Source organism: Canis aureus, chromosome 3 (assembly GCF_053574225.1).
Source record: "Canis aureus isolate CA01 chromosome 3, VMU_Caureus_v.1.0, whole genome shotgun sequence".
NCBI lineage: Eukaryota > Metazoa > Chordata > Mammalia > Carnivora > Canidae > Canis > Canis aureus.
This window is the reverse complement of record NC_135613.1, coordinates 70,827,315-70,840,819: the sequence shown is the minus strand read 5'-3', so window position 1 is coordinate 70,840,819 and position 13,505 is coordinate 70,827,315. Positions and strand designations below refer to the sequence as shown.

Sequence of the window (13,505 nt, the reverse complement as noted above, 5' to 3'; positions counted from 1 at the left end):
GGGACTTTGGAGAGACAACAAGTGTTTACAGCACATGATAAAGTAGTTGGAGTGTTTTCCAAGAGAAATGGGAGACCACTGCTGGGTTTTAAGTAGGAGAATGGCATGATCCCGTTTATATTTGTGGAGAGCTTTCTTGTTCAGGGTATGATGAGTTTGTGTGAAGCTATAAGAGTGTGAAAGATCCTACAGGAGTCTACTGGAATTGTCCATGGAACATGTGTATAGCCTAGATCATGGGGGTGGCCATGAAAGTGGGGAGAAAAGGAGGGGTTTGGGATACATTTCAGAACAAGAAACAAGAGTTGCTAGCAGGCTGAAGTATGTGGGGGAGAGAGGAGGAGGGAGGACTCAAAGTGATGTCCATGTTTTTGTGTTAAGTAAATGCATAGTTAGAGGTGCTATTTACTAGTATAAGTCTGATTGGAAAAGTCCCGTGGTAGGGAAGAGGTAAGAATTTTGGTTATATTAAGTTTGAGGTGTCTTTGAGTTGAGTAGGAGGAGATGCTGAATAGTCAGTAGGATATATGAGTCTGTAGCTGATAGCAGAACTTGGGGCAGAGATATAAATTCTGGATTCATTAGAATATAGATGCTATTTAAAGCCATGGGAGTGAATGAGATTACCTGGGGAGAAAAGCCCGTAAATGTTTACAGAGTGAATCACGGGTGCCTGGAGAGGGTTGAAGGCTGGTGATTCCCTAACTGAAGGTGGCGATGCTGGAGGAGGTGTGGGCTTGGCAGTGGGGTTGGAGGGGATGGTGAGCATGGCTTGGATTTGTGAGTTGGTAATGCCTGTTCCTCACTCAGTTAGAGATTTCCAAGAGATGCTCACAAATGTGTGTGTGTGTGTGTGTGTGTGTGTGTGTGTGTGTGTGAGAGAGAGAGAGAGAGAGAGAGAGAGAGCGCTTTGGGGGAATGATAGCTCACAGCCCTGCCTACCTCCTGGGACATTGAACCACTGGAATGGATGAGATAGGAGGGATAATTGAGAAGATTGAGAAGAGATGAGAGTTACTAATGGGGGCAGTGTCCACATAGCTGAAGTGTCCACACATCTGAAGTGGGGATGGGAGGAGGGACCCCTGAGAAGGGATGGTTGCAGATAGGGTGAAGGGCTAGGGGCAATGGCCCTGAGGAGCCCGAGGGTTGGGAAGAGTTCATAGTCAACAGTGTCAGTGGCTACAGAGAATGGGAATAGGTCATTGGGTTTGGCAAATTGAAGCTGACTTTTCGGAGAGCAGGCTCAGAGGTGGGGGGAACAACCAATGAGAAGCTTATGCTCTCAGGAGGCTCTTAGAGATTGGGAAGGTCATTTCAGGGGCAGGTGGTCTGAGAAAAGATGTTTTTTAGTTGAAGGAGAGAAGAGGTCACTAACATTTATTGATTGAGGATGTGCCTAGTAGGGGGAACATAATTGTTGCATTAACAGCTGACACCAGACTTCCTCCTAGGAAGAGGACTGACTTTGTTTAGGAAAATACCTCGACTGGGTGTTTTGGAGGTGGAAGATGAGACTTCAAGCATGGAATGGGAAGACAGGCCACAGAAGAAAGTGACCAAACTGCTTGGTGTAAGAGATGGATAGGAATTTGGGGATGGGGATGGGGATGAGCAGAAGGTGAAAAGAGGGAGGGGAGAGGTTGAGATGCACAGAGAGTTGCCAGGGAGGTGGTGGAATGGTGAAGGACATTCAAAAATTGGACAGTGATGTCCTCACCAGTTAGAGTGTTTGGTGTACCATGAGGCAAACTCTTTCCTCACATTTCAGTAAAAGCCTCAGTCTCAGGGCAAGAGTATTTGGAAGTAATGAAGGAGGCAGGGTGGCATCTAACTTCAGCATGTGTGAACTAGAAAGGAGATAATCATCTTTAGATAAGAAAATGGGTCCTCCCCTGGAGCCAAGAGAAGCATTAAATGCCTCCCCTGGGAACCTCTGGAAAGACTAGGTTTTCTCCCACAAGTGGGCTGGGGTGCAGGCCAATTTCACGTGGCTCTCAGGATAAGGCTGACTCCAGCTGACATCCGAGTGTTTGCGTCCTCTGGCAAGACAGAGTATGTTGGAGGCTAGCAGTTGTCATCTTACTGATTTTTCAGATTCACCCTGAAAGGTTAGTATTGAGGGTTAGTGCCTATTTTTTTTGAGTGAGCCAAGTATGACTCAGAGAAGTAAATGAGATGGCCCAAGAGCACACAGCTGGTGTTAGTGATGGAATGATTCAAGCTCAGGTCTCTGTGACTCTGATGCTCTATTTAGTTCACCCAACTGGCCCTACTTGTGGACTGTGCTGAGGGGAGGGATAGAAACACATGAAACATTAATAGATTGAACAAAAAAGAGCCCAGAGAGATGGAGAGAGAGAGAAGATACAAGGGTGGGCAGAAATATTTGATGAAGTGAAGTGATTTCCTATCCCTTCTCTACCCCTACCTTCCTCCATCTGCCTGACAGATTCTGAGACTGGCACCATGCTGCTGGGCAAAAAAATGAGATCAATTAGAGGCCTCTCCCTCCCCTGCTTCATTTCGGATGCCTAGCCCCTTCACAGAGTAGTTACTTTCTATTTGGCTGAGCAGATAGGAGCAATGTTAATTCTATAATTGGGCCTACCACCCTGGGTGCTTGATAAGCATTAGGCGCCAGACAACGTTGTTCCAACCGAAACAGGCTCTCCTTAAAGCTATCGGGGTCCATGTGCAGGCCCTAAGGCTTTTACATGCTTCAAATAAGCTTAAACTGCACACTTAGTATTTCACAGCAGGAACCCAGGCTCCCTTAGTACTTTGTTTTTGCCGAGGATTACTCTAGGTCATGTTGTGGCTTATTTATGTGAAATGATGATTCCCCCGTGCCCGGCCGTGGAAACAGGGCCTCGATTCATAAATCTGCTGCTTCATGGTCTTCGCTGCAGTTTTCAGGCCCTTGGTGCTCATTGCTGTGATGTTTGTGTTGCCTGTGCTGGGGAAACGACGACAACGGGTGGCCGCGCACAGCTCTAAGGTGGAAACCCTGGCAGGTCGTCCAGATTTCCATTAAAGTGCGAGCCATGGCATTTGCTTTTGTCCCGACCTCAGTTTTGTCATCGGCTGGCTGTGGGCCAGGGCGGGGTGGTTCGGGCTACAGCAGGGACAGCAAACATGCCACCTCTCTTGCTGAGCCTGCGGCAGATGTGACCCTTGCTCTCCTGCCCCCCAAGACTTCCGCAGCGCATGGCTGGGGGGCAGCCCGGGCCCACGGACTGCACATGATGCTATGGCACATCGCTTTCAGACCTGTCTCCGGGCACCTAGGAGTCCATCCTGACCCTCATTTTTATTTTTTTTAAAGATTTTATTTATGTATGTATTCATGAGAGACACAAAGAGAGAGAGAGGCAGAGACATAGGCAGAGGGAGAAGCAGGGTCCCTGCAAGGAGCCCGATGTGGGACTCAATTCCAGATCCCGGGATCATGACCTGAGCGAAAGGCAGCCCCTCAACCACTGAACCACCCAGGTGTCCCTGACCCTCATTTTTAAGAAAGATTTTATTTATTTATTTGAGAGAGAATGAGAGAGAGAGAAAAAAAGAGAGAGAGAGAGAGAGCACAGGGAGGGACGGAGGAAGAAGGAGAAGCAGACTCCCCACTGAGCAGGAAGCCCGGTGTGGGGCTCCATCTCAGGACCCTAAGATCACGACCTGAGCAGAGGGCAGATGTTGAACTGACTGGACCACCCAGGTGCCCCCCATCCTGATCCTCATTTTATCCAGGATTCTATCCCCTTCTTTAATAGCCGTTGTGGACATTTTATAGCCCTTCCTCTGGGGAATCCCTTTGATAATCTTAAGCTCTTCTGTTAAAAACCCCTGTCTCCATTTTATTTCTTTTGTAGTATAGAAGAATATTAGATTTTATAATTCAAGATAGGGAATGGCCTTGGAAATCACCAATTGGTTGCTGCTAACAATTGCCAGCATTTAAAAAAAACAAAAAACAAAAACAAAAAAACAAAACAATAGCCAGCATTTATTGAAGATTTTGTGCCAGTCATTGTGTGGGCACCTTCGTGCCTTGGCTTCTTTACTGTGCACAACAGATACGGCCATGACTGTCACCAGTGACTCCGGTGTTGGTGTGTCTGCTGGACTCTATCATGTATTGTACTCAGCTGGCAAATTTCCACGACGCCTCTATTGCCTCTGCCCCTATACCTTGATTTGTTGAGAATTCCAAAGGGACATCGCATAACCCAGGGACAGTCTGAGCTCTGTGGCAAAACAGGCCAACTATTTCGTCATTGGGCAGCTCTCACTCTTGCTCCTCCTCACCACTCATCCCCTTCTCTCTTCTCAAGCTTCCTTCACACGCTAAGCAGATGTTTTCATCCATTACTTCCTCCGAAAAATTAGAAACCTGAAGTGTTGAAGCATCTTCTCTCAGGTGTCGGCACCATTTGGATTTATGCATCTTTCCCAGTCCGTTCCCACTATCGAAGGAAGGATCTTCCCATTCATGGCCCACTCCCCACCATCCCCAGATCACATCCTTTCCTACCAAGCTGGGACCTCACTCCCTCGTTCTCTCTCTGTCCTCCATTGTTTCATGTTCTTTCTACTTGTTCCTCCTCTTTATCCTTCAAAGAGGCTCAGATTTCTCATATCCTAAACAGCTCTCCTTGCTCTTGATCCCGGGTCTTTGGATTCTTCACTTCCTACCTAGACAAGTTGCTTGGAAGATTAATCCACCCGTTTTCATACCTCTTGTTCCCTCCATGCATTCACTTGCCTCCCTTCCCCTACTCCAAGACCTCACTGGATTGTGTGTCAAAGCTCATTGAGGGACTACAGATTTTTAAGCCAGGGGACATTTTCAGTCCTTTTTCTGGACTTCTCTGCATCATTAGATGTGACCACCACTATCTCTTTCTCAAAACTCTCCATTCCCTTATCTTTTATGATTTCATTTTTTTTTCTGGATTCTCCTTCTACCTTTTATTTTTATTTTATTTTTAAAAATATTTTATTTATTTTTTTATTCATGAGAGACACAGAGAGAACAGAGAGAAAGGCAGAGACACAGGCAGAGGGAGAAGCAGGCTTCCTGTGGGGAACCCAATGGAGGACTCAATCCCAGGACCCCAGGATCACCACCCGAGCCAAAGGCAGACATTCAACCACGGAGCCACCCAGATGCCCCTCCATCTACCTTTTAGAATATTGATTCAGGGACAACTTTCCAGCTCCTCTTTTCCATCTGCCTTTTCAACATAGGTGCTCTCTAGGCTTCTTTCTCTTCCCACACAAGCTGCCCTTCCTGGGTCATCTCATCACCTCCATGGCTTTAATTACCACCGTTATGTGGATGATACCTTCATCTCTAACCTCCATTCCTGCATTCACTCTTGGTCGCGGACCCTGTCTCCATCACTGCCCCCCAGGCCTTCACCCTAGATAACCAATTGCCAATGGCATCTCTTTTGATGCTGCTGGAGGATGAAGAGTGGTGGCCAAGAATAGCTCTTCTCTCTCTCAAACCCTGAAGTACCCTAAAGCCATTTGGATGTGAGTGTGAGCAAACCCAAAAGTTCTCCCATGGATGAGGGGCTCCTTTAACCCTGAGTACGAGCTGGATACTGAGGGGTTAACTACTGTTCCAAAGAAGAACAGGCTCAGGGGTGGGTGGGAGGAATGTAAATGGTCCTTTGAAACCTTTTCTAATTTGCTACTAATCATTTAAAAATATTAACCCATCTCCACCACTCCAGCCACCCTTTCGTCTCTTCATTAAATATACAAGGCCAGTATCCAAATAAGAACTGGTCTTTGGTTTTACAAGAAAAGGGTAAATTCAGAGGCTGAGAGGAGCTAATCGTTTTCGATTAGTTAGTTTCAGACTTCACTGAGTTTTGTTTGGTCTAGATTATCTGAATCTTTATTAAGGGAGCTGGAATTGGCAGCAGCAAATGCAGGAGCAGTAGCATTTGTGTAAGAGTGCATTTATACAGCGGCAGCCCCCTGTGCGTGGAGAGGTGTTCATGGATGCCTGCGCACGTGTGTGGTCCATTGTGCCTCTGGGTGGGATACGGCACGGGCGTGTGATGCGTGCGTGTGTGGGAGACAGAAATGAAGTTTTCCAAGGTGCAGGCTCCCCAGAACACCAGGGGCAGCTTCTTAGTCTCCAGTCTTCTCTTCTAGCCCAGCCCCTGCGAGGCCTGCCTGCCTGGAGGTAATTTTATTTAATCTTGACAATCTTCCGGGATAGGCTTAAGTAAACAAGGATCAAGCCACTCACAACCTTAATTAGGCTACACATAAATAATGGATTGCCGGATTAGCTGAGAACATACAGGAGGGATGTGAGAGCAATAAAACCAACTTTCCTTAAGTGGGCCCTTCCTTCAAGGAGCTCCAGTTTCTCCAGGCAGATGTCTGTGTCAGGTGCCATGGAGACATTCCAGCGGCCCATTACTCATTCATTTATTCATTTGTTGTTTATTCATTCATTGCAAATTCTTACTAAACCCTTCTGAAAACAAGACCTGCTGCTAGATGTTGTGGGGGAAGGCAAAGGTGAAACCCATAAGAACTTCTCAATTGCTCACAGTTACAAACTGGGCTTATAACTATAAGTGAAAATTGAAAAGAGGGTCTCCTGACAGAGCGCGGTGGCAGATTATCTTCTCCAAGGATGAGCGTAGCACAGCCTCCCATCCCACGTGTTCTTCTTCCAATGTGACCTCAATGCTCCCCCATCCAAGTCTATGACCCTGACAGTCTGTTGAACTTGGGCGGACTTTTGTGCCTGCCTTCACCAACAAGGTGCAGTGTAAGCGATGCTTTGTGACTTCCCAGGCTGGGGAAAAGGCCATGCCCTTGGCCCCCTTGGAATGCCTGCTCTTGGAACCAAGCCACCATCTTGTAAGGCAGCCCAAGTGAGCCCAGGCCCCCTGGCTCCCATCTGTAGTTTAGCTGAGGTCCAGGCTGACAGCATTGACCACCAGCCACAGGAGTACAGGTCCCACATAGTGATTCCTGCCTTCAGATTTTCTCAGCTGAAGCCTCAGAAATTGTGGGTCAGACAAGCCATCCCAGCTCTGCCCTTCTGGATTCCTAGCTCACAGAACCCGCGAGCTTAATAAAATGGCTTTTTGAAGTGGCTCAGTGAGGGGAGCATTTGTCTCATAGCAACAGAGACTGTAATTAGCACTGTGGGAGAAAACGTGGACTCGGGAGCTTCTTTTCTACTGCTCAATGACCAACAGTTACCAAGTCCAATCAAGTCCATACAGAAACCTTCCCTAGTATCTACTCTCCCCTCTCCCTTCCTGTCGGTGTTGCCCTTCCTAGCCGATCTACCTCTTACTTGGTCTTCCTGCCTCTGGCTTCGTCCCCCTCCCACTGCCTCCTTTTTAATGCTCAGATCTGGGCATGACACCCCTCAGGGTATGCTTCTCAACCTGGATTGGGTGTGCACCCCGAGGGACTTGGCAGTGTGTTGGGAGTGAGAGACCCCACGAGACGAACATGTCCAATCCCTGTCTAACTCACTAGGAAGTGGTTGCAAATATTATTTTTATATTAAAAGAGACATGAATACATTATAGCATAAACCAACACTGGCAAGGATTTTCAGGGCAAAACTAAGACTCCAAGCACATTTCCCTCGAAGAACTTCCAAAAACTGCTAGTGGCCCAGTTATACTCACTTCCTCTGCTGATTGCAATATGCTGAGGGGTTGCTTTTCACTCTGTAGTAGTGGTGGCTTGAGAAGAAGCTCTCCTCTTCAGTATGATATTCAAGGCCACTATCCAGCCCTCACCCACCCTTGTAGACTGGCTTCTTACCAGTAAGCCTGTTCCACATGCCCAGCTGGCAGGTGTCCATGGCACATGCATAGGCGTCTAGCTGGAGAATGGAGAGGTACTTGGAAGAAGGATCTAATTAAGGAAAACAGCTAGTTAGGTGAATTGTTATTTTGTGTAGTCCCGAGCCCTCCATACTCTTTATGTCTCGATATGCTTTCTATCTCTGGAAAGACTTTGCTCATTCTTTAGTGTGCAGTTCAAATGCCTCTTTGAGGCTTCTCCTGACGCCTTTGTGCCATTAGCTGCCCCCTTCCTGGGCTCCCATACCACTTTGTCCATATAACATCTAAAGTGGTATTACAGTGTGCTAAGTATATGCTCATCTTGACCACTACACTGTGGGTCCCTCAAGGACAGTAATCAAACCTCCCCCACCCCCATTTTAACAGCTCTTTCTACTCCTTGCTCCCCACCTGATTTTCCACATTGTCTCTTAAACAGTTGGATCTCAATTTTTCTTTGTTGAAGCAAGTTACTTTACTTACTTTTATTCATATTTATATGAATAAAAGAGGTTAGCCCTCAGGTCAAGCAAGAACGCACTGTACCCCAACCCCTCATCTAGATTGGTTTACAGATTCTCAAGAGACATGATCCCTCACTGGGTCTAGACCTCACTTTATTCCCAGTCAGGAATAACGCTGATCCTTCTCGTTATTATGAAAGATAACTGGAACATGAGCACAGCTAGCTGCTTTCTTCCTTTCTCTCATATCTATTTATTTTAGAGATAGAGCAAGCACAAACAGGAGGGGTAGCAGGAGAGAGAGAATCTTAAGCAGACTCCACACTGAGCATGGAGCCCAATGTGGGGCTCAATCCCTTGACCCCGAGATCATGACCTGAGTCAGACGCTTAACCTACTATGCCACCCGGGCTCCCCAGCTGCTTTCTTTATTGAGTAAGAAGCAGTCTCTGTCTCTCCAAAGTCCCACAGGTGGGCTTTGCAGATAGGCCCAGTGTGAGAAATTGATTGAGAAGATAGTGTCCCTGCCAGGTCTACCCCACCACAAAAGAGTGCTCCCATTGTCTGCCTTAAGGTATGAAATTCTACTGTTAGAGATTCATTCCTTGATGTGGAAGATTTCAACCATTAAGAGTTCCCTGTTTAAATGCAGATACTCCTGGGAGGGGAGAGAACTTGAGTCCTTTTTAAACTATCACTTCCGTTGAAGATTCAGTGATAGCTAGGCCGAGAGCAGCAGCCCTTAAAGAACTGGGACAAAAGGTAGGATAGATTCTGTTGAAAAGAAAGAAATATGTTATGTTCACCAAATTGTGTCAGTGCATCAAAAAGCCCTCTGCTTGCATTGTATGTATTCGAGGCTGGCTGCTATGCAACATAATGGGGGTTAATTCCAGGGCTTAGAGCACTGACTGGGAATTGGAAGCTTCTACTAGGAGAGAAAAAGGGGTGATGATGGGTTTGGTTTTCTTGCATAATGTCCTCTTTTCCTGGAGAATGGAGGCTTCCCTCTCTCAGGATTCCAGACCAGAGGAAACATGAAAAGAGGGTTAAAAGATGTCTTTTGTCTTTGTAGGAAATAAGATCTTTTTGTAAAATTTCAAAAATTGGCAAATCCAGCTTCAGGGGGCAGAGAAAAACAATTGGGGAGGGGAGTAGAGGGTTGCATTAATGTGAGGATGATTTTCCACTCCAGCTGCTCACCTTATTAGTTTTAAAAATTGCTTTAATATCTATATGTTTAGTTAAGAGAAGCGCCGCACATAATTGGAACTCTCAGAACCAGATGGCACCTTGGAGATCAACTGGTTTAACCCTCACTCAGGGACGCAGAGCAAGGTATGATAACCCACCCCTATCTCCCAGCTCCGTCTCCTGGATTCCAGTGAGGAGGTGCTGGGCTTCCTCTGGTCTCTGTACTGGAGCTGAGACAGCCAGCTCCCCTTCTGCTGGTGGCTTGTATGCTATGACAATGGTGACCCTTCAGCCAAGAATCTGAATGTGCTGAGCCATGACTCCATCAGGCAAAACCCAGGGGACCTTGAAAGAGGCTGAAGCTCTGTGGTCATTTTCAGCTATTTTACATCACAGACACAGGTAACAAGGGTCCTGCCTACTTGATCTCTCTTTCGGGGAGACCAAAAAGCCATCCACAGGCAATCTCGAGGACAGACAGCATGGTCTGGATGCAGCAAGCCTTGCAAGGGGCATTTTGCTTTCAGCTCAGAGGTTTTGGGAGGAGTCCCCATCTCTGGCCCACCACTACCCAGGGTCTAGTCTACCCTTCTGCCCACAAGGAGCTGGTGAGAAGCATCTCCCTTCCCTTGCCCAGTGTCTCTGTGACCCCACGGCTGGGTTGAATCACATGTAATTCTTTTGGTGGTGGCAGTTCACCCTGGTTCAGCAGACCGTGTGGTCGCGATCGATCAGTGGTGTCCCTTTCCTAATGACGCAAGAGCTGTGAGAAGTTGAACTGTTTACACAAGGTCACTTTATTAACAGGGAAATCGCTCTTATGATAAATGACCATTCTGTTGCAGCTGTCCTCTCTCTCTCTCTCTCTCTCTTCTTTCTGCTTCAAGAGCTTTGTAGACCCACAGATTCTGTGTCCTCAGCTGCTCCACCTCTTTGGGGCCTGGAGACTCAGCCCTCCCTTTGAGCCCAATCAAATGAGCCAGTGTCCAAGGAAAGGGGAAGGTGATTATGAGCCTCTTCATATGATTTTCTTCCAATTCAAGTTCAGCAGCAGCAACCAGAAAAGCACAACATCCTTTTTATGGACCAGTAGATGGGATTTCAGATCAACGATGGTCATTTCTTGAATTTGCACAGCACCTGACAGCTGACAAAAATTTTTTAAATTCTTTACAGTCAACCATTTTGCTTGCACTCTCTGAATAAGGGGCCAGAGAGAGGTATGACTGGTCTGATTCCCATTTTAGGGATGAGAAAATTGGAACTCAGATAAAGGCTTATTGCATCTCCTGACTTAAAACCTAGGAGCCAAAGTTTAAGTTAAATCATGGCTGCCCACTTATTGATTGAATGACCTTGGAAATTTTTTTTGGTTTTGATTTGCTTTTGATAATACTTTATTTTTTCGAGCCATTTTAGGTTTATAGAAAAAATTGAGCAGAAAGTAGGGAGTTTGCATATACTATCTCCCACCCCACCACACACATACAGCTTCCCCTATTGATAATACCTTGCATGATACACTTATAATCGATGAACCAATACAACTATACAGTACATTATTACTAACTACAGTCCATAGTTCACATTAGATTCACTCCTTGTTTTGTAATGGGTTTTGACAAATGCATAATGTCATGGGTCCATCATTATAATATTATGTAGTTTCACTGCCCTAAAAATCCCCTGCATTCCACCTACTTATCCCTCCCTCCTTCCTTCTTCAGCCTCTGGCAAACACTGGTCACTTTATTGTCTTCAAGTTTTCATCTTTTTCTAGATTGTACTATGCAGCTTTTCCAGACTTCCTCCTTTCACTTAGTAACATGCATTTAAGATTCCTGCCTGTCTTTCCATAGCTTGATACTCATTTCTTTTTAATGCTGAATGGTATTCCATTATCTGGATGTACCACAGGAGAATTATTTTTTAAAGTCTTAGTTTTTTTCAACTATGAAAGGGTAATAGTAGGGTTGTTATGCCCTCATAGAGTTGTTGTAGGGATTTTTTTTTTTTTTTTGTAGGGATTAAATGAACTAATACACAAAGAGTATCAACATAGTGCCTGACTCATTGCACATGCCCCTGTTGTTGTTTTTACTCTATTGCTATCATTATTCCTGAACACGGACTCCCAGGACTGAGGGGGCTGGTTGTGGAGGCTTGTCTAGCACTTGGACAGGGAGAGTTCACAGTACATTGGAGGCAAGAAGATCAGGGCTCTGGGTGCAGGCCCTGGGGCTGACACCAGCTTCTGTTAAGTCCAGGTCACTTTAACCCTGTGGGTCTCCACCAAATGATCTGGAAAAGGAAGAGTAAACCCAGGTGTATGAACATCACCTAAAAACTTTTGGCAGGACAATGTACCTCAAGCCTCTGCTACTGCTGGAACCCCACAGCATGGAATGCTGTTGGGGTTCTCTTTGATTTCCTCAGGCAGAGAAGGGCTGGCTCTATCTATGGGGGATCATTGTGTGGCACAGAAAGTTAGTCTCAATATGGTACCTTCCAGACAAATGGAGTAACTAGAGATTTGCTGAGTAGAAAGGGATTGGCCAAGAAAGTTTGATGTTTACTCACTTGACCTAAAGGAGTCCAAAGACCCTACACACTCACCATATGTCTGAACCGAAGGGCCATTGAAGCAGATGAGAAAAGCTACAAGGCCCCCACAACATGGCAGTACAGGCAGGTGGATGCATTTTCTCATAATGATCCTCCTGCCTTGTTCAGCTCCTAGCTCTACCATGGGAACCCAATGAGATGTTTAGGAAAGTACTTCATAAACAGAAACCAAGTAAAAGTGTCATTGTCTAAATACCTATTATGTATATTCAACAATCTTAAATAAATGGTTTAACTTCTCAAGACTCCGTTTCCTTGCTGGTAAAATGAGGAGCACAGTAGTAGCAGGTTTTGGGGGTTACGATGACAATAGGTGAGATAATCCACCGAAAGTGTTGGACCATATCAACTCTGTGTATGTGTGCGTACATTTATTGTGCACCTAGTGTATATACACATAAATACATACACGCATAGCAAGTGCAGAATTTCTACCATGATTTGATGATTACTTTCACCTCAGTTACAATTCTCCAAAATTTCTTTGGCCAGCTATCATTATCCCCATTTTATGGATGAGAAGACTAGAGCATGGAGAGATTAAATATTGCTCAAGAATACCCAGATAGTAAGAGGATGAGTTGGGATTTGAACTTACACCCAAAGCTGATGTTTTTCCCTCCAAACCCCTACCTGTTAAGTGCTACACACATGTAAGATTGTATTTCTTTTGGAAAATATCATACAGCTTATTTCCAACTGGAGTTCACTTAGTTTTCTTATCCTTAGAGAAAAGAAGAGTCAAGTTGTGGCCACAATGGTAAGAGAAATGGCTCAGCTGATTCCAGTTGGAGCTGTGCTTTTGTGCCTGGGAGAGTATGCATGTGTATACAGCTAAGGGGCTCTATCTGTATCGAGGAGGGAAAGTCACATTGGTTAGGAAAGAGAATGACTTAGAGGAGCTGCCGAGACACTGGAACTCAACCTAGTGTTGATGTATGATAACCAGGGCACGTTACTGAAAGGCATAAAATAATACAAAAAGTTATTTTTCAGCCAATATGCTGACACAGCACCATTTTGGGTCCCTAACTGAAAATGATATATGAATTATCTCAACCTAAAGTCGGAAGTATAAATTATAGAATATATCTTTCACTGTTTTATTTGGGCTGTAAAGCGACACCTTATTATTTCTCCCTCCTGGGCTTCCTTTAATGAATCGGGATTTGAAAGTGAAATATTTATTATATTGCAGGGGAGAGATTACATCGTGCTTCAGAAAGGAGGGAGGAAGGGTTATGGAAATCAGGCGGCATCTTGGAAATTGGTCTCTTTCTTGTTTATGAAAAATGGCTGATGCGGGTGTTTTTTTCCGAGTTGTGAGCAGTGTACTGAAGAGGACCCCTCCAGCGTGGTGAACATGGGGGCATGG

The 13,505-nt window shown here is 45.6% G+C and overlaps 2 long non-coding RNA genes across 4 annotated transcripts in view; one reads left to right on the top strand and one right to left on the bottom strand.

Moving 5' to 3' along the window:
- Window positions 1-13,505, bottom strand: part of LOC144311294 (uncharacterized) — a 43,343-nt gene that overhangs the window by 3,868 nt on the left and 25,970 nt on the right. The window contains exon 4 of the long non-coding RNA XR_013376844.1: window positions 7,825-7,917. This is a non-coding gene — a long non-coding RNA (uncharacterized LOC144311294). The remainder of the gene's footprint in view (window positions 1-7,824; window positions 7,918-13,505) is intronic.
- The window catches only part of LOC144311295 (uncharacterized), a 144,343-nt gene that overhangs the window by 105,966 nt on the left and 24,872 nt on the right, over window positions 1-13,505 (top strand). The gene's annotated exons all lie outside the window — the stretch shown is intronic.